Source organism: Rhinatrema bivittatum, chromosome 3 (genome assembly GCF_901001135.1).
Source record: "Rhinatrema bivittatum chromosome 3, aRhiBiv1.1, whole genome shotgun sequence".
NCBI classification, from domain to species: Eukaryota; Metazoa; Chordata; class Amphibia; order Gymnophiona; family Rhinatrematidae; genus Rhinatrema; species Rhinatrema bivittatum.
The window spans coordinates 185,637,402-185,658,718 of NC_042617.1; the positions used below are offsets into that span (position 1 = coordinate 185,637,402).

A 21,317-nucleotide genomic window follows, 5' to 3' on the forward strand; every position below is an offset into this window, starting at 1 on the left:
AGAATCCAGATCAGATAAGTTGTTTGATTTGATCAGACATTGAGAGCCTATAATCTAAGATTACACCTACATCTCTCACAGATAAAGAGATTTTTTTTATTGTGTGAACTTTAAAGGAAATCTCAAGATTTATAGGGGCATCTTTCCAGCTTAGAAAGATGCAATACCAGACGATTATGAGACATCCATCTTTGGATTGCCTCCAGATAGATTTTCAAGTAATCGATTGTGGAGGCAATCGTACATTGTATTGGAACCAGAAATTGAACATTTGGGGAACATCCTCTGTTATATTCAATGTCTGTTGTATTTATTCTTTGTTCAACAAATGCAGAATGGGTGATAGAGGGTTATATACTAGCATATACTAAGTTTTAAAATACAGAGTGACCAAATCTATGTTACAATAAATATAAGAAATGATTTAAAGAGAAGAAACATGAAAGGGCACACTACACCTGCCAAATGAGAATTGTCCTTGGCCATTCTGAAATTATAACTACAATTTTAATCAATGTTTGTTTAAAAAAAGTGTATTTTTGGACAGGGAAATTTCTGTTTAAAAAACAGGCAAAAATAAGAAAATGTGTATGCTGCACTGTGTAAACACATCTGGCGGGGCAGAGGTGGCAGAGTCTATTGAATATTTACTTGTCATGTTTTTCCAGGAAAGGTACAATTTTCAGTCTGACTAACCTACCCAGGTAAATCACTGTTTACCCGGGGGCGGGAAGAAAGGTTTTTGGCAATGAATCTTTTAATGGGGATTTTTGTGTATAGGTAAGCCAGCCGCAAAGAGGAGTTCCCTATTTAACCGACGTGAGGTGAAGGAAATGTAATATTTGTTCCAAAATCATCGGCAGTAGTAGCAGCGAGGCGCCGATTTCATCCACAGCCACCGCGAGGCGCTGTTTTGACTTGTTTATCCTCCCCATATTCTTTTAACCCCCACCCCCAGGGGCAGAGATGTACTAAAGGCATTCCCGCTTTTTCTGTGCGGGTGGATTACGAAACTCTTCGTGCAGTCTGCAAAAACGGGAAGAGCCGCGGGCAGAGACGGGCGGGTTAGGGTGCACGGACCCATTTCTCTCCTGCCCGCCTGTCAGGGAAGCAGCGGGGCGGCCCCGCGCTGTAGTTTGGCTCCGGGCGGCGTTTCCTCGCTCTCCGTAGCGCTAGTTTTGATTATCTCAACATGCAGCTTTGGAAGTTATTTTCCCTCTCGAAAGATCGCCGGGCTGACCCCGGAATTTTTGTACAAGGGGGTAGGGGGTCCGGTTGGGTGGCGGTGATGAAAAGAAAGGAAAAAAAAAAGAGAGAGAGAGAGAAACGGCAGCGCCACGATCAGCAAACACCCGCGCCCAGAAGGGGAAAAAGGCGCAATAGGGGACTCACCGCTCCCTCTCTTCCTCTAGTATATGCTCCGGTGGTAGGAGGTAGCAGCAAAGCTTTTGGGAAAATCGGTGGTGGGGGGGCCTGCGACGGCAGTGCGCATACATATGTCTCCCCTCCTCTGCTCCTCCTTTCCAGCTGCACCAGGATGGCCGAGTGGTTAAGGCGTTGGACTTAAGATCCAATGGACGAATGTCCGCGTGGGTTCGAACCCCACTCCTGGTAATAGTTATTTTTTTTTGTATTTTTGTTAAGTTTTCTTCTCTGTCACGATTCCCGCTAGTCCAGATTTCCGTTTAAATTTATTTAAATATACATGTACACACCCAGAGTTTTAATTTCAATTTGTTTGGGCTCAGTCAACGGCTGCTTCCCCCGCCTGCAACAAATGGCTTAGGTAAAAAAAAAAAAAACAAATTAAAAGCCGATAAACATAAAGCCGGCACTTTCTTGATGCACAGAGTGAAGCGCCGCGAACACTCAGTCCATCCCGCAAGCCCCCCCCGATCCACTCGCCACATCCCTCCCACCTTTGGAACGCAATTTGTAATACAAAACGACCCGTTCCCTCCTTTTGCTTCCTCCGGCGTAGAGGGGCGCGCGCCGACAGGGATGTCGTTATTGCAGTTCGCTCACATAGGCCTCTTAATCATTTCCCTCCGTCCCAAAGTCGGTGGTTGAAAACGCAAAGCAAGCTCCGCCTCCACCCGGCGCGACGTCAATACGCATTCCGGCCTAACCCGCCCTCTCCCTCCCCTAGAGGGCGCCCGAGACCGCTGAGTGAAGCCGGCTTACGAGGCGGTGAGTAAAAAGAAAGGAGAAAATTGCCTGCTGCTGGGTAAGACTGGCATGAATGGGCATATTTAATTTAGTTTGTTTTTACCGGGGCGAAAAAAGCTGGGGGGGGGGGATCTACGCCGAGATTTGAACACTAGACTCTTAAGTCTGACACGTTGGTCTTGGGATAATCCTGAGAACAAACTAAGATGCTGGCAGGATCTGCTTATATGCGTTGGAGTACTGCAGCTCTTATATAGTCTTTTGGCTACTGATATGGAGCACGTGGGTACGTGTGTCTCCTTAGGATCCTTCTGCAGCTATGATCAAGGGTCTCTCGTTGCCTACAATGCCATGTCAAGGGCAGCATTTTTTTTTTTTTTTTGTTCTTTTATTTATTTATTTTTCTTCACCTTATCCTTCATTCTTCCACCCACTTTCCTCTGCTATCCCCATACCTTCATCTTTTACTCTTTCCCTCACCTATCTCTTATTATTTTCTCTCCTTCCAGCCCCTTACTCATCTCATTATCTATTTAATACTACCAGAGCAAATAAAGCTTTCCTAGCGTGTAGACAGATGGACTCGGGACCAGTGGTTTATGCTCCCCTGCCAGCAGATGGAGACAGAGAAAGCTGACCTCACAGTATATATGCTCCTGCAGTGACCCCAGCCTGCCAGTATTTTCCATCTCCAGCAGATTGTGGACATGCATCTCCCTATGGGGATTGCTGTAACTTTTGAAAGGAGAATTTTAAAATGAGAACAAAAGCTCCACTCTCCTGTGGTAATACCTGAAAGGCCCACCCCCAGTTGAGAATTCCTGAGGTGATTTCCATGATCCCTCAGAGGTGTGCCTTGGTCTGGTAGCTGGTTCTAGCATGGACTTAGCTGCTGGTACAGCTGAAAGACAGCAGGTGCAGAAGGCTAAGCACTGCAGTGATGGCTGATGCCCCCTTCCCCTGCAGCCGGAGATCATCTCTGTACTCAGCCAGTAAGCACTGAGCTCTGGTAAATTGTAAAAAAAAAAAAAGACTTTTTAGTTACAGAGACAGTTCTGTGGTTTTTAGGCCTTTCTTCGGTCTCTGTTGTCAGCATGCCATGCCAACATCATTCCCGCTCCTGTTGGGGTTAGGGGAATTGGGCAGCCTAGGCCCCGCAGTAGGCTTTTCTCTGCACACCGTGTGGTAGGCTGCAGAGGCATTTTCACGTGCTTGTGCGTGCTTTACTGTCCTCTACAGGATGTTGGTATGTGCAGTGCGTCGCGTTAGCCGCGACTTTTGTGCACATAACTTTTTTGAGTATGGTAATACGCTTCAACTGGGCACACTAGTAGTGCGTGCGTCTTGCTGCGCTTATTTCCGGAGTGCTTATAATTTGTGTGAGCAACTTATTTAAGTGCGAGCTATTTGATCTCACAGTTTCCACCACTCATGGCACCAGTAAACAAGAAGCCTAAGCGCCTTTCTCTTTGTGTTGCCTGTCATATTAGGGCTTCTCAGCCTGACCTGTCTTCCAACATGTGTTAGTGCTGTTCGGATGCTCAGGGAGAGTTGTCTTCCTCAGATTTTGCTAAGTTGGCTCCTCCCATTCTGAGGATGGTCTGGTTTTGGCTGGAAGTGGGGCAGAGTTTGGTACTCCCTTGACTAGCTCCTCAGCAGGAGATGGCAGTTCAGTTGGGCCTGCTCCAGTACCTTCTGGGCTTGGTCTGGATCCGGCTTCTTTTCGTGGGTGGAGTTTTTTCAAGGTTTACAAGTCTTTGTTCAGGCGCCGTCCTCCACTTTGCCCTGTCCTGTCAAGACAGCCGGTGCCCCCTCCCTCTTTCAGTCCTACAGTTAAGCACCGTGGCATGCCTCAGTTCACCTCAGGTATCCCCGGTGGGGACCCAGATGGCACAGATGATGAGGTGGATCCTGATTCCTTGGAAGATGGTAAAATTCCTCCTGGTTTGGATCCATATTACCTTGGTAACCTTTTCTGATTGGTTAGTGTTTTTGGCGCCAATTTTGACACTTTAAATATCGAGCAATGTCGGCGTTCTGGGCTCTCCTTGCCGAAAACGCCGTCTAAAACTCTAAATTTAAAGGTAACTCGCTTTTGTTTTTGGACATGCGATTAGATTTATATATATCTGGATCTCACAAAATAGATAAAATTTGACTTATTGCATGAATAAATATAATTGTATATTATGCGTTTCACAATCTGCTATTAATTTTAGGATAGTTAAGTTCTGAATTTCGGGTCAGTTTGGTGCCTTTAATTGATTTTTAAGTTAAGTTAAAAATCTTTTGATTTCAAGAAGCACTGTGTTCTCTATGGGTAAAATTATAAATATAAAAGATTTAAAAGTTTTTATTAACATTATATTTACTGTTTTGACAATATAGGATCCACCTTTGTTATCAGTCTCTGTATAAAATACTTTAATAGTTTTTCTCTTTTAATTTTAGTTTGAATGCCATTAAGAATTCACTGTTCCCCCCCGACGCAGCCGCGTTTGGCGAAACACGGGTCCGTGTCGGGGGACCCGGTGTTAAGTTAATTTTGCATCTTTGAGCAATGGAGTTGCCGACTTGACAAATAAAAACATTTGCATATTTAAAAATCTTTGATGCTTTGGGACTGATTTAATTTTTCTGTCTCTCCGTGGTGATTTACATATTAATTGTGGAGAGCAGTTTCCGCTCCTTTTGATGTTTTTGGATCCATATTGAACCATGTTAGAACATAGGAAATTGCCATGCTGGGTCAGACCAAGGGTCCATCAAGCCGAGCATCCGGTTTCCAATAGAGGCCAAACCAGGCCACAAGAACTTAGCAATTACCAAAACACTTTTATGGTTCTTTCATAGAGATGAACTACTAGCCTTGATTTCCCAGACCTTGAAGATGCTGGGAGTGCCTGGAGCAGATTCTATGACTGAATTAAAGAAGAATCCCATTTTGATCTCCTTGCTTAAAGGCTCTTGCTTTTTTCCTGTTATGGACGCCATTCAAGAATTGATTGTTCCCTGTACGTACCCGGATCAGTCCAGACCATGGGTTATGCCTCCCTTCCAGCAGGTGGAGACAGAAAAACTTGAAAGGCACCCTCACGTAACCTAGTATGCCTCCTGCATCCCTTCAGTATTTCTCTGTCTTTAGCAGATGGAGGTGGTGTAAACCCTGCAGTCTTGCCCTATTTCTGGGGTTTAGGCTATCCCTTAAAATTAACCAAGAGTGAACTAGCTATAAGTTGTGAATTAAGCAAGTTTAAAAAAAAAAAAAGAGAGGAAGAAGTTCTTCTGCAGAGGGAAATTTCCCCAATCCTCCCAGAGGGTTGTTAGATCCTGCAGGGTCATCCTCTCTGGTAGCAGTTTATTGGAGCTGGGGTTGGTAACCCTGTGGGGCTCCAGCCAGGTAAGGACCTGGGGAAGAGATTACTGGTGGTCCAGTCCTTCTCTTAATCCAGTTTCTGCGGATTGCGAAGTTAAAAGGCGCTGTGGCTTCGGGAGGCTCAGCCGGCTGGAGATGCAGGGGTCTCTCCTTCCTCCTGGATAAGGTCAAGGATGCGGAGGAGTATTGTTGGCTTGTTGTATATGGTATCTGGAGATTTCTGCACCTTTCCGAAAGTTGAATCTCCTGTTTGTCCTTCATGGTGGAAGGAAGCAGTGCGAACCGGCTTCGCTGACTACAATAGCTCACTGGATTAGAGAAGTGATTACGGCCACATTCATGGATGCTGAAAAGCCATTGCCTACTCAGGTTAGGACTCATTCCATTAGGGCTCAGGAAGTGTCATGGGCGGAGGTTAGGTTGTTATCTCCCATTGACATTTGCCGAGCTGCAAATGGTCCTCCTTACACACCTTTTCCAGGTTTTATCATATGGATGTGCAGGCCCAGGAGGACGCATCCTTTGCATATGCATTGTTGACTGGACCGTGGGCAGCCTCCTGCCCTGTTCAGGAGTAGCTTTGGTACATCCCACTGGTCCTGAGTCCATCTGTCTACACCAGTGGATCCCAGCCCTGTCCTGGGGATCCCCCAGCCAGTCAGGTTTTCAGGATATCCACAATGAATATGCATGAGAGAAAATTTGCTTGTTATGGAGGCAGATGTTGACAGATGGACTCAGCTTCACGCTGTCAGCTGCCAAATAATTGTGTCTGTGGTCCTTCTGTGGAGATATGGATCCCAAGGGATTACTGGTAAGTGTTTATCCAGTCCCTAGCTTGGGGTACCTATATTCTTATTTGCATTCAGTGTTTATTGTTAGTTGAGTACAGTTATGGTTAACTGTTTTTAATCAGGTTTTTTGCTAGTCTGTCCACAGTGGCTTTTGAAGAGTATACTGGCAGGCTGGGGCAACTGCAAGGTTATATATACTGTGATGTCAGCTTGCTCCATCGCCATCTGCTGGCAGGGGAGCACAACCCACTGGTCCTGAGTCCATCTGTCTACACTAAGGAAAACAAAATTATCAGGTAAGTAATTTCTCCATTTCCTTTACAGAGATCCATTTTCATGTAAATCTCCCGAAAGGTTTGCGTTTTTTTTTTGTTTGGTTTTTGTTTTTTACTAATCCTACTTTACTTTTTTCCCTTTATCTCTTTTTTCTTCCTTTTCTCATCTGTTTTTTAGTGCACGGGAGGAAAAGTGATATTGGCGCAGGAAGAAGAGGAATAGAAAATTACGAGGATGGGGAGAGGAGAAAGAAGGAAGATCAGGGTAGAAAAGATGGGAGGATCACCATGAGGAAGGGAAGAAAGGAGGAAAAAGGGAGGTTCTGGGATTGGGGTGGATGGGGAGAGAAGCAAGGATCTAGGAAGGGAGAATCTGGTTTGGGGGTGAAATGTTTCAAATCCCCTGGCTTTCCTTCACTCCTTCTTTCCTCCTCTCCTTTCCCCAGTCGCCTCCTTTCCTGGGCCATCTTCACCTGCGCAGTACAAGCCTCCGGAAGACTTCTGCTTCAGTCCTGAGTTGTCTTTGAATCCTTGCTTGCTTCTGTCCGGTCTTCGGAGTTCCTTGCATTGCGTCCGTCCATGCCAAAGACTCTGACTGAACCTGTGTCATTCCAGCGTGGTCCGCGACCAGCCTAGGATGGGCTGTGTAGGGCGTGCCTTGGTACAGGCTTCTACCGAATCTTCGCCATATTCCAGTTTTCATCTATTCCTCACCTCGTCTAGAGCCTGCTTCGCATTCAGGCATGGTCCGCGACCAGCCCATGGGTAGTGGCTGTGTAGGGTGTGCTGCGTCACAGTCTCAACCCAGTACTTGATCTTGCTCCTGAATACCTTTGCCTGCAGTACCTTGCTTCTGAACCTTCGTCCAAAGTCCTTGCACAAGTCTTCTTCTGCGCACCCAAGTGAGTCTTCGTCTGTACCTCCAAGTTCCTCGTCTACGTCTAGAGTCTCTATGTTCCAGAGCCTTCGTCTGCCCTCGTCCATAGTCCGGTCTGCTGCTGCTTGTCATTCCTTGTGGCAGGTCTGAAAGGGCTGGGAACGGTCGGAGGACTGTTCAATAACCAACACCATGTGTTGGGTCCAGAAGCACGCAGATCCGGCAGAGAGTCAGACCGTCCGTCTCCACCCATGCTGGGACACGTCTTGCCTACCTCGGTGTTGCCTTGGAGTCCTCTGGAGTCGTACCGAGGCCTAAGGGCACACTATCTCCACAAGTTGGGACCGCTCTCCCAGCGCTCCCTAACAGAATGCAAGGCCTTCCGAGGCCTCCCGAAACATAACAGTTTCAAACAGGAGAGTCTTCCTTTTCTTGGATATATAGTGTCTAGCCAGGGGTTTAACATGGACCCAGAGAAGATACGAAGAATTCTGGATTGGCCACAACCCTCTGGGCTCTGCACCTTGCAGAGATTTCTGGGATTCGCCAATTATTATGGGAACTTCATTACCAACTTCTCTCTGATCACCGCCCCTCACTACACTTACCCGTAAAGGAGCTAATACAAAGGATTGGCCTCCTGAAGCGGTCATCGCATTCCAGAACCTAAAGGAGGCCTTCTTTCAAGAACCATTCCTCCATCACCCTGATCCCTCCCACCCCTTCATCTTGGAAGTAGATGCCTCTGATTATGGGATAGGCCCAGTGCTCAGTCAACATTCTAGCACCGGAACTCTTCACCCTTGTTCATTCTTCTCTTGGAGATTCTCACCTTCAGAACGTAATTATAGCATTGGAGACATGGAACTATTGGCCATAAAACTGGCACTTGAAGAATGGCATCAGTGACTTGAGGGTGCGCAACACCAGATTACCATCTACATAGACCATAAGAATTTAGAGCACCTGCACCAGAGACAGCGTCTAAATGCTCACCAAGCCCGATGGGCCTTGTTCTTTTCTCTTTTAAATTTCGAGATCCGAAACTGCTCTGCTTAAAAAAAACATCTGGGCAGATGCATTATCCCGATCCTTTGAGCCCGAAGAACTGACGGAACCCCCCTCGACACATAATTGAACCTGCCTGTATCCTCTTAGGATCTTAAGTAACTATTCCTCCTGGTAAGACGGTGGTGTCTCGCCTTCTCCAGCCTAAGATCCTAAAATGGGCCCACGATTCGAGGATCACTGGACATCCTGGACAGAGGTGAACCCTGGAGCTCCTTCGGCATTTCTACTGGTAGCCTCGAATGCAGACTGATGTGATGGCCTGTGTGGACTCCAGCCCCACCTGTGCCCAGCAAAAGCCGTTGGTGGGGAAGCTATGGGGACTATTACAACCCATACTCCTCCTAAGGAGTCCTGGACGCATATATCCACACACTTTATTGTAGATCTTCCCCCATCCGAAGGCAATACAGTAATTTGGGTTGTTATCGACAGGTTCTCCAAGATGGCTCACTTCACTTCTCTTCCAGATATACCTCAGCTCCAGAATTGGCCCAATTGTTCGTCGCACACATATTTCGATTATATGGACTCCCTAAACATATTATTTCTGATAGAGGCACACAATTCACCGCCAAGTACTGACACGCTCTGTGTCGCAAATTCGATGTCACCCTAGATCATATGACTGTGTATCATCCCCAGGCCAATGGTCAGGCAGAGGGAACTAAAAGAACATTAAAGACTTTTCTAAGAGCCTGTGTCTACCCTTTTACCTTGGGCCGAGTTCTCGCATAATTGTCACGCTAGCCATGCTACCGGGACCTTTCCTTTCCAGATTGTCTTTGGGAAATGGGAAATAACCATTACTTCCATTGCCCTTACCTCTGTCGGTACCCTCGCCTGCAGCTCAATCCACTGCACAAGAGTTGGGTGAGTTATGGATTCGCACAGAGGAAATGCATAAACGTGCGGCTCGGAAAGCCAAGGCTTCTTCAGACCTACATCGCAGACCTGCTCCTCAATTTAAGCCTGGAGACAAAGTATGACTAAGTACCTGACATCTTCGAGTCCACCCACCTTCCATGAGGTTGGCACCTCGATATGTAGGGCCGTTTCCCGTCCTCCGGCAAATTGGCCCTGTCACCTACCAGTTACGGCTACCTAGCTCAATGGGCATACATAAATTCTTTCACGTATCGCTCCTTAAGCCGCTGCTTCTTACATGACCTTTTTGGAAGACACCTGCACCCACCACCATTGCATCTGAGGATTAAATCTACCAAGTAAAAGAAGTCTTGGATGTTAGATGGAGGAACTGCAAATGGGAATACATACTTTCTTGGGTGGGTTTTGGCCCTGAGGAGAATTTGTGGGAACCTGCATCGGACATCCTAGACAAGAACAATCTAAGGACTTTCCATGCTACCTACCCTAGGAAACCCAGACTTCATGGGGAGGGGGCCCTAAAGGAGGAGGTACTGTTACTACTCATGGACCGCTGCATCACGCCCGACCACCGAATGACACCATTCCGCAGCAGAGACGTGCTGCCGTGGGTCCCCCCAGGCGCACGTGCATGCAGCAGTCCTTCTTCTCTTAAAGGGTTCGTGGCGGGAAACATAGGTGGCGCAGGTGATGGACATCATCAAGCTGCTCCTATTTAAAGGGCAGCTTGACTTGCCTTTGGGGCCTCAGCTACAGGTCCCCTGCCTGAAGCATTCTCCTGTGGTTGCCTGTTATCTCGTCAGACTGTGCCTGGATCATTCTTGTTTGCCACCTGCCCTGACTCGGACTGTGCCTCGGACTCCTTGCCTGTTGCCTGCCCTGGATTGGATTGTACCTTGGATTATTCTTGCTTGCTGCCTGCCCTGATTCTGACTGTGCCTCGGATTCCTCTTCGTCTGTCGTCTGACCCAGATTGGATTATACTCTGGACTCTGTTGATGGCCATTGGCCACTCAGACGACAGCTGTCAGGCTTCGTGCCTAGACCCAGCCATGGTCGAGGTGTCTGCCTGTTGTTGCAGAGCGCCTGGGACTCCTTCGTGGAGCCTTCCACCCTGTCGCAGCACAAGAATCCACATAGGTAATATTAGGCACCAGTCCCAGCAGCTTCCTAACTGTGGTAGGCCATGGGCACTGTGGCAAAAGCGCCTGCCTCAGCCCACCGAACCTAAGAGTCAGCAGGGTTTTTGAGCATAGCAAGGCCGCCACTAAAACTGCCAGCGGGGGGAAGAATATCTTTTTTATACAACTCTTGGGCGGCGATCACCTCCGATCATTGGGTACTTAGCATTGTCAAACAAGGCTACTGCCTCAACTTCAAAAGCAAACCCTCCCTTCTGCATCTGGTCCGATGCCCAGGATTCAGACACCAGACAACCCTGCTCCAGGAGGAAGTTTGGAACCTCCTCCAACACCGCTCGATTCAGCAGATGCCCATTCACGAGCAGAACGAAGGGTTTTACTCCCAATACTCCCTCATCCCGAAGAAGAAAGGGGCGGGGCTGTACCCTATCCTGGTCTTACGGGCCCTCAACAAATGTTTACTGAGTGAGAAATTCAAGATGACGTCTCTCAAGTCCATTCTGCCTTTCCTTCAGCCCAACGATTGGATGTGGCCTCTCCATCTTCCGGTTCTACGTTTAAGTGCCGAAGTACACCTTGAGTGGTAGGTGTTTTGGATAGGAATCTGGATGGCCCTGATGATGAGGCAGATCCTGACTTCTTGGAGGAGGGGAAATCCCTCCGGAACTGGAACTGTATAGGACTATAGTTCGGTTCTTTCATAGGGTTGTACTGCAGGCCCTAATTTCCCAGACATTGAAGATGCTGGGAGTTCCTGGGGCTGTTTCCATGTCTGAGCCAAAGAAAAATCCCATTTTAATCTCTTTGCATAAAGCCTCTTGTTTTTTCACTGTTATGGAGGCCATTCAAGAATTGATTGATCTTGAGTGGGACACCCCGGAGGCAAATTTTAAAAGAGGTCGGACCTTGGAAGGCCTGTACCCCCTGGATCCAGTAGTGAGAGAGCATCTATGTTTTCTGAAAATGGATGCACGTCTGTGTGCCGTTTCTAAATGGACGACTATCCTCATGGAGGGAGGAGCAGCCTTGAAGAATATACACAATAGAAGGATTGAGGCCATTCTTAAGCAAGTATTTGAAGCTGTGGCAATGACATTGTAGATAGCTTCCTGTTGTTCCCTGGTGGCTCTCTCTTGTTTGCTTCTCTCTTAGGAGGTTGATGACTATGGGGAGTATTCCAGGGCAGTTATGGAACCTGCTGCTTCCTTTTCAGCTGATGCAGGCTGCGATTTAGTCTGCACTTCAGCCAGAGGAATAGCTTCAGTAATAACAGCCAGACATCAGTTATGGCTGAGAAACTGGTTGGCAGATGCAAGCTTCAAAGCTAATCTTAGGACATTGCCTTTTAAAGGGTCACTCTTGTTTGGGAGCGAGTTGGAGCAGCTGGCGAGTAAGTGGGGCAAATCTCCGGTTCCTCGATTTCCGGACGATAAGAAGCAATTGCCATGCCCCTTTGGTATGAGGGGTTGTCTCACTGGTTCCAAGCGGTTTCACCCTTACAGAGAGGTGTACTTTCAGAGGAGTTGGGCTTTTGGCAGGTCTCAGTCCTTTCGTCCCAGACTGACCAAGTGAGGATGGGCTCGGGTAGTGGACTCTCCCGAGCCTCCCAATGAAGATTTGCCATCCCACCCCCGGGAACAGGAGACAGAGGGATGCCTCTGTCTCTTTTATGAGAGGTGGGTTGAGATCACATCAGATCAGTGGATCCTGGAGGTAATATCAGAAGGATATGCACTAGAGTTCTCAGTGTTCCTTGGGATGTGTTCATGGTATCACCCTGCCACTCCCTGCAGAAGAGGCAGGCACTGGAGTGCACATTATCAAGGCTCCTCAGTCTGAGGGCTTTTGTTCCAGTACCCACATCTCAAGAAAATACGGGGCGATAATCCATTAATTTTCTTGTGCCCAAGAAGGAAGGCTCCTCTTGTCCCATCCTGGATCTCAAACCACTACAACTTTTAATAAATTGCTGTCCTTGGCTGATTGTACCAGTGTGCTCGGTAGCCTGCTGTAAGCAAATGACCTTGAAAAGCGGGCGAGAGAAGAGAATAATATTGCGCCCAACAGTCAGCATATTTCTTATCGGTATTCTTAGGCGAGGTAGTATAATCCATCCTCTCCAGGAGCATCATGTCCATCATACGATGATGCCAGGCCGTAATGGATGGCTTAAGTAAGGGATCAGTCCAGTCAGCCAGTATCACACGACAGGCTAACAAAAGCGCAATCCTTCTGAAACGATCCTGGGCCCCAGTGCATTTTGTAGGCAGCGCCTGTGGTCCAGCCAGGAGGCGCGCTGCTGACAGTTTAAGAGGTAGCTGAATACATTTAGCAATACAGTCCATGACCTGATCCCAAAAAACCTGTATGGATGAACAAAATATCAGCCGATGGAGCATAGTACCCTCCTCCTGTAAACATTTAATGCATAGTGGAGAGGGAAGGCGGCCCATGTGAAAACGCCGCACATCATCACAGATGGTATGGTGGATAATCCTTAAGTGTAAGTCACACAGACCACCATCCTTCAGGCGTTTGTGAAGAGAAGTAAAGCAGGAATTGAGAGAGGTAACCATTATATCCATTACACATGATGGCTCCCAATAGATGGCCAGAAGATCAAGGTGCATGGCGGGCAGCAGGCTTTTTATAAGTCCACTCCAACCTTTTATAGAGTTATGAGAATATGCAAATTGAAACAATGTATTAGTGAAAGCGGCTTCCTTCAAGAGCTCCGCCATCTGCCAATGAAAGGTCTGCAAATAGTGTCGCGCTTGGAGGTAAGCGAAGAAAAACTTAGGTTGTAGCTGATAATTTTTAAACATAGTTTCATAGCGTAACACTTGAGGGATGTCTTCCTCAAAGTAATGAAAAGCATACATGAGGCCACGATGGGCCCACATCTGAAAAACCCCACTGGCACCCATGCCCGGCTGAAAATCACAATTACCCACTAACGGGGTTAACAGTGAGAAAGGACTAGGTAGATGATAAAGATTGCGTATCCATCTCCAAGCCCGCCTACAAGGTTGCAACAAGCATTTGGGGACAGCCAGCGATTGGAACTTGGCCGCCGGCGCCTGCACTAAATAGAGGGGAAACCAGGGTTGAGTCATGCGGGTTAGCAGCCCCTCCTCGCAGTAAATATAATTATCAATAATCCATTCTCCAATAAATCGCATCTGGCAGGCAACATTGTATACACGGAAATCTGGCAGTCCCATCCCTCCCTATGCCTTAGGATACGTCAAAGTTTGATATTTAATCCGAGCACGCTTACCCACCCACAAAATTTTAACCATCCCCACCTGTAATTTCTTAAGATCACGAGAAGTAAGCCAAATTGGAAGCATATGAAGCTTATATAACGGTTTAGGAACAATCATCATCTTTATTAACGCACAGCACCCGGAGAAAGTGAGAGGGAGAGACTGCCAAGCCTGTAACTGCTGCCCAAGATTAACCAAGACTTCCCAGATATTGAGCTCATATAGTTGATCCAACTCTCTAGGGACCCAAACCCCCAAATATTTTAACTTCCCGGGTGCCCATGTAAAGGGAAAGGAACCAGACCAGGATGCAGGGAGATGGGAATTTAAGGCTAAAGCTTCCAACTTGGAAAAATTAATACGAAGGCCCACGATTTCCTTAAACTGTCTGAAAATGGAAAGTATGACCGGCACACTCTGCCGAGGCCGGCCTACGAATAATAGAATGTTGTCTGCGAACAAAGCGAGTTTAATTGGGTGCCCCCCCAAACTAAGCCCCCAGAATCCGGTAGCGCGGCAAAGTTTTTCTGCTAAAGGCTCAATTGACAATACAAATAGCAAAGGGGAGAGCGGGCATCCTTGACGCATCCCACATTGTAAAGGGAATGAGGCCGTCAAGCCTCCGTTGATAAGAAGTCGAGCACTGGGGTTTTTGTATAGGATCTGTAACCATAAAACAAAGTCCCCTGTGATCCCATATTGTGTAAGGACCCAAAACATATAGTCCCAGGATAGGGAATCGAAAGCTTTTTCAGCATCTAGACTAAGGACTAGGGCCTCCTCCTGTGAATGAAAACTAAGGGCTGCAATAAGACGTCTCACATTTTGAACCCTTGTCTCCGTTGTACAAAGCCAGTCTGATCTGAATGTATCAAAGTAGGCAGGACATTACTAAGCCAAGCCGCTAGGACCGCCGCAAGGATTTTGATGTCAACATTAATGAGAGAAATAGGTCTATAAGACCCTACATCCTCGGGATCCTTCCCCTTCTTTGGTAAAAGAATAATTGTTGAACAATTTTCTTCCGGTGGGAGGTGTGGGCTCTGAAGCAAAGAATTATAGTAGGATACGAGACTCGGCAGCAAAGGAAACTTTAAAACTTTTTTTTTTTTTTTAATTTGAAATTTTATTGAATTTTTCAATAACTGTTAACATCATAAACAATGTTAAGAAAAATACAGAGAAAGAAGAAAAAAAATACAAAATACAAACAAAATAGAATTATATCTTGCTCACAAGAAAAGATATACTTCTCTCATGTCTTAACAAATTTAAAACAGAATAACAACATATCTTGTTCACAAGAACAGAAATTACTACTCTGAATATCATAAGATAAATGAAGGAGAGCAAGCTTATAATGAGGCAGATTTAAGGAAAATTCTACAGGAATATGTGTAATCCCGCTGTTATTCTAAATTGGCCTATCCCCCGTGGGGCATAATTAGGAGTGTGAATTTAGATACTCTCAGAGATATGTTGGCTCCACAAAAACATATTTAGTATTCTGATAAACAACTATGCATTTACAAGGGTAACGCAGATTAAATTTTGCACCCCTTGTTACCACCTCACTTCTCATACTCAGGAACTTTTTTCTTCTCCCCTGAGTGGTTTTTACAATATCAGGAAAGACTCTCACTGCCTGACCATAGAATTTCTGAGATAGATTTCTAAAGTAAAATCTTAGCACAGAGTCTCTTTCTGATATAAAGGTGAAAGTTACCAAAAGAGTTGCTCTTGACTCAATTGTCATCTCTAATGATTTTTCCAGAATCTCTGATAAATTTAAAGATATAGACTGATCTTTAAAACTTTATAAAACTCATTGCTAAGTCCATCCGGACCAGCCGCCTTTCCCTTTTTAAGTTTCTGTATAATGGCAAAAAAAGTTCAGAGTCCACAATGCATGCATTCAGCGCCTGGAGCTGTTCACCAAGTGGTGGAGGCCAAACAAAGTTTTGAAAAAACTCTGCCGTTACAGATGAGTTGTGTGGTTTGGAGGCATACAATGTCTTATAATAAGCTATGAAACGTGCTTCAATGTCTTTTTGATGAGTACAATAGACTCCATCATGCCCCCTAACCCCCATAATAAAAGATTTTGTCTTTCGGGGTTTAACTAAATTGGCAAGGAGTTTACCTGGGACATTCCTGTGTTTGAACAGCTTGTATTTAAAATAACATAATGATTTGGAGGCTCTTTGATGCAGAGCATTATTTAAAGCTGTGCGCACCCGATCCGCCTCCTGTTTGTTCACTGCAGTGGAATCCCTTGCAAATTTGCCCTGCGCTTGTTTTAACTCTGCGGTGAGGCACAATATTTCAGCATTCCTTTGCTTATTTCGCGTGGCAACATAGGCTATAATTTTACCTCTCATTACTGCTTTGCCAACGAGCCAGAGCGTTTGTGGGGCAATATCGGGCTTGTTATTAAAATGAATATATTCTTCCCAGCCATGTTTAAGATATTCTTGAAAGCGTACGTCAGAGTCCAAATCTGGAGGCATTCGCCAAGAAAAGGCCGAGGGAGGGGACTCACCCATACGGAAAGTGACAGAAACAGGAGCATGATCAGAAATGGAAATAGTTCCTATGGTAGCATCGGTAACCCGAGGAAAAATTTTTCAGGTATCAAAATATAATCCAGCCGGGAGTGAGAGCCATGCGGGTGAGAAAAAAAAGTGAAATCTTGGTCCCCTGGGTGTAGTAGTCTCCAAATATCTATTAAATTTAACTCGTGACAAAGAAAGTTGACACCCAAATGTAGGTCATTACCACTCAAAGGCTCGGGGGCTTACAGTCAACTTGCTTGTCCATAATAGTATTTATTTATTTGTTTTTATATACCGTCATTCGGTTTAGCCATCACAACGGTTTACAAAATCAAACAAAAATCAGATAAATTATACATAGTTGCAAGAAAAAACAATAACAATAGTGAAATGGTAGGTAGAGGAAGATGGTGGGGTGAAAGAGGGGGAGAAGGGAAAGATGTAAAAAGGAAAGTTACAATAATAGTATTAATTCATCTTAAAGGAGGGCTTCTATCATTATTTCTTATTAAATTCTGAAATTGTAATACTTAAGGTTGATGTCAGTTGTAGTTACTGTTTCTTTCTTGTTTGGGTTTGAAAGGTTGAAATGATTGTAGATGGATTGTTGATATAGATGATCATTGATGTAGACTGTATGAAAGAGGAAAGTTTTTAGGTCCTTCTTAAACTTTTTGATGTTAGATTGAGTATTAAAAGTATTAGAATCTCCTCCCAAAATAAGGTCACAGTCAGGCAATTTAGTTAAAATACCTACCAGATTGACAAAATAATCGTGGGAGTAGACATTTGGAGCATATGCGTTACAGAAAGCTATGCGCTGTTGGTAAAGTGTCCCCACCACCACCACATAGTGGCCCTCCACGTCCTGCAAAACTCTATCCAGCTGAAATGGTACCTGCTTATGTATAAGTATCGCCACTCCTCTCTGTCGGGAAGAATAAGACGAGGAGTAACAGCTGCCCATCCATTCAATCTTCTGTTTATGATGTTCCACCTCTGTCAAGTGAGTCTCCTGCAGAAAGACTACCTGAGCTTTTAAGCGTTGGAATAAAGACAATATTTTTTTGCGTTTAATCGGAGAATGGATACCATCCACATTCATGGAAGTTACCTTAATCGATACCATGTCAACTGGCCAAGGGATCAAAAAGTACAGATTGTGACAAGAAAGAATCAATTACAGTAGGCAGACCGAACACCCCCCAGCCTGGGCGCTCCATCCCCCACCTCAGAACAAGATCCATGAACAGTACAAACAGAATTGAAAACTATAGAGGCTCCTGGGCTTCCCTCTGTACAGGCCCCTCCCCCCATCATGCGGATCCATACTTACGCACTCAAACGTCAACCATACCCACACAGACCACAAACATACTAAGCACTTCCATACCCAGAACATCTTGCTCCATAAGAGGCACAAAGTACCCATCCTCCCCAACAGGATCATGGGCTTCCCTCTCCCCCACCCAGCCTCCCCCCCCCCCCCCCCACCCCCCCCCCCCCTCCAATTCCCACCCGCAAAACAGATTTCCGCTAGTATGGGTTATGGGCTGAGCAAACTTATAAAGCAGAAGACTTAATAATCCCCCAATCAGAACAAAAGGACAATGTAGGATCAACCGGTCCGGTTAAAGACAGAGATAACCCCCGTATAAGAACCAAACCAGTCTTACAACAAAAGTATTGAAGTGAGAAAGTGAACACAGGCTCCTTATGGAATTGAAGTTTAGCAGGCCTTATCCATGCAGGGAACATATCCGGGCTCCAACAAGAACATGCAAAATTGATTCCCTGCTATATAGAGAAAACAAAGACAGAGCCATTAAGGAAAACTTGCAGCTGAGCGAAAAAAAAAACCCCTAATCATTTCACTTGCAACAACAAAAACAGCATAGAAACAAACGGTCCATAAAGAGACAGGGAGTACCCACTGTTTAATGCACCGAAGCCAGTCTGTCAGTGGAAATAGTGAGACTTAATGGCGTCGCTACTGGATCCAAGTACACCTAGTCTGTGGCATTCAAGAGACAGCTCCGGGCTCCAGCAAGGATATAAAGGAATTGGCTTCTTCCCTCTTAAAAAAAAAAAAATGAACAGCACCGTTATGTTGGACTCTTAACTTGGCAGGAAACAGGAGCGCAAACGATATCCCCCTCTTGTGCAGCTCCGTAAATGCAGGGGACAAGGCTTTCCGTTGTGCTGCCACTGCTGCAGAGAAATCATGGAACAGCAGGAGCCGGTATCCCTGATATTCCACCCCAGAATGCTGCCGAAAGGCTCGCATGAGCTGGATTTTGTGTGACCAGTTTAAAATTCTGGCCATCACGGGCCGTGGCTTGCTTGCAACTTCTCTGGGCGGTCCCATCCGATGTACACGTTCACAGCGCAAGCGGCCTGAAGTTAAAGTCAGACCCAAATGATTCGGTAGCCAAGTTTCAATAAGATCATACAGTGCTTGGTCAGAGACGGATTCGGGGAGTCCGATTATCTTGATATTATTCCGCCAGTTTCTATTCTCTTGATCGTCTAGGCGGTCTAGTAAAGCCTGTACTTGCTGTTCCACATTGTGCAGCCGGTCTTCCTGGTCAGACAATCTTAGCTCAGCTTCATCAAACCTTTTAGCCTGCCCCTCTACAGCATGTTTAACCTCTTCCATAGATGATTGTAGAGAGGATTGTATATTTGAGAGTCTGGCTTCTAATGACTCAGCATCCCTGGCTGATATTATTAGTAGGGCTTCCTCTGAGACTTCTGCCAATGGAGCTGCAACCGCCATCTTGGCCACGTTAGCCTGATGAATGTGAGAGTTACGTGCCGAACTTTGCCTTATCCCGGGCCCCAGAACCTTGGTTTTCGCCGCAAATTGCGGTGATTTGATAGCCCCAAATCTCCTCTTTAACTTTGGCTCAAAAGGAGAAAAAAAAAAAAAATAAGCGCGAGGATGGCGGCCAATAGAGACAGAGGGAACCCGGAAATGACTCACGTTTGGCAGGGAGGAAGTCTTGCAGCATCCCAGCTCATAGCAGGTCAGTACCCGCTCGTTTTCACCTCAAACTGTGGCGATTCAGTAGCCCTCAAAATTCTCACCATCCTCAAATAAAAAATATGTAAAAAAAAAATTTTCGAGAGGGATGAAGTTTTAATTTAAAAGTGAGATTTCTCTTGCACTTGGATAGACAGCATAAAACCCTACAATCCCTCATTTGTCCTTTCCTGCTCCCAGCTACCAGAAGTCATGTCACGCTGCATATTCTCCTGCCCTAAGTAGCTGAGGCGAACAGTAATTTTTCTGAGATTGAATTAAAACGGGCTTGTAGAAGACTAGATAATAGACTGATGGGGTGAGGAAATCATGCTTTGTGTGGTCCATCATTGAAAACATTGTCAGCAGTGAGCTTTCAACCCACTCAGACATGTATATATCCTTTGGCTCTTATCAACTAATGATTTGTTTGGTGCAACATTGAAAACATTACCAGGAGTGGGGCTTGAACCCACGCAGACATCTGTCTATTGGATCTTAAGTCCAACACCTTAACCACTCGGCCATCCTGGTGCATGAAGCAAACTCTGCTGCACATGTTGGTCTTCAGCAAAACTGCTGGCGTTTACGTCTTTTCTAGTCATTTTTAAACAAAATCCTACTAAACATTTTTGAAAACTATTACCCTGCATTGTACACATCAGTCACTTCACCATGGTAAAGTAGCAGTGGAAAAATGAAAGAACAGGGAAATAGCCCCTTCACTGGCCTTTCAGCTTTCAAATGTGGTCCTGTCTTACATTTCAGGTCTCTTATTAGCAAACTGCACAGGGAAAGGAATGACATGATATATACAGCAGATTTCAAGAAACTAAAGGAATTTCCAATTTTCCATCCAAAAACATATTTGCGCACACAATGGGATGATGAAAAATGTAACTAGGAACGAAACTTAGAAGAAAAACTTCTCCATCAAGAGACTGGTAGGTAGGAGACTAGGCTAGGCCTTTCACACAAAGAGAAGAAATCAAAACAGGGACAGACTTTAAGAACATTTCGAACAGATACAGAAGGCAGCGGGTGAAATAAGCGATGGGAAGGGACTGGTAGAAAAAGAATAGAAATACATGTCACCAGCAATTTCTTCATCTACAAGATACGGAACAACGGAAAGGACGCATTCAGCACAACCGACTTGGACGAGATTCAGAATAACTCGGTAGGAAAGGGTCTCTATCTGCTCTCATCTACAATGTTGCTAAACTACTACGTTAATCAGCCATATCCAGCCGGTGCTCATATTTGTAAGTCTGATGCTGGATGATATCATTTGCACGGGGCGCACCGGTAGGGGGAAGGAAGGTGAGAGGTAATGCGATATAACCTGTCAAATTTCTACAGCTGGCATCTGGGAGATATCGTCAGCTACGTCGGTGTAGCTAACCAAAGAGCATAGACTGGATAAGCTAATCAGTCCTTAAATGCCAGCATCTAGTATGTTATTTTACTATGTTTATGGTTCAATTTTAATGTAAAAGTGAATTTGTCTTGCACTTGGATAGAGAGCATAAAACCCTACAATCCCTCATTTGTCCTTTCCTGCTCCCAGCTACCAGAAGTCATGTCACGCTGCATATTCTCCTGCCCTAAGAATCTGAGGCGAGCAGTAATTTTTCTGAGATTCAATTAAAACTGGCTTGTAGAAGACCAGATAACAGATTCATGGAGTAAGGAAATGGCTCCCGTCTACCAGAAGTCATGTCACGCTGCATATTCTCCTGCCCCAAGTAGTTGAGGCGAGCAGTAATTTTTCTGAGATTGAATTAAAACGGGATTGTAGAAGACTAGATAATAGACTGATGGAGTGAGGAAATCATGCTTTGTGTGGTCCATCATTGAAAACATTGTCAGCAGTGAG

The 21,317-nt window shown here is 45.6% G+C and overlaps 2 non-coding genes across 2 annotated transcripts; one reads left to right on the plus strand and one right to left on the minus strand.

The window, feature by feature from the left end:
- The first annotated feature begins 1,531 nt into the window (after positions 1-1,531).
- TRNAL-UAA lies at positions 1,532-1,614 on the plus strand. The gene has a single exon. It is a non-coding gene; the product is annotated as a tRNA-Leu (tRNA).
- An 18,275-nt stretch (positions 1,615-19,889) lies between these two features.
- On the minus strand, positions 19,890-19,972 carry TRNAL-UAA. The gene has a single exon. It is a non-coding gene; the product is annotated as a tRNA-Leu (tRNA).
- Between the last annotated feature and the right edge of the window lie 1,345 nt (positions 19,973-21,317).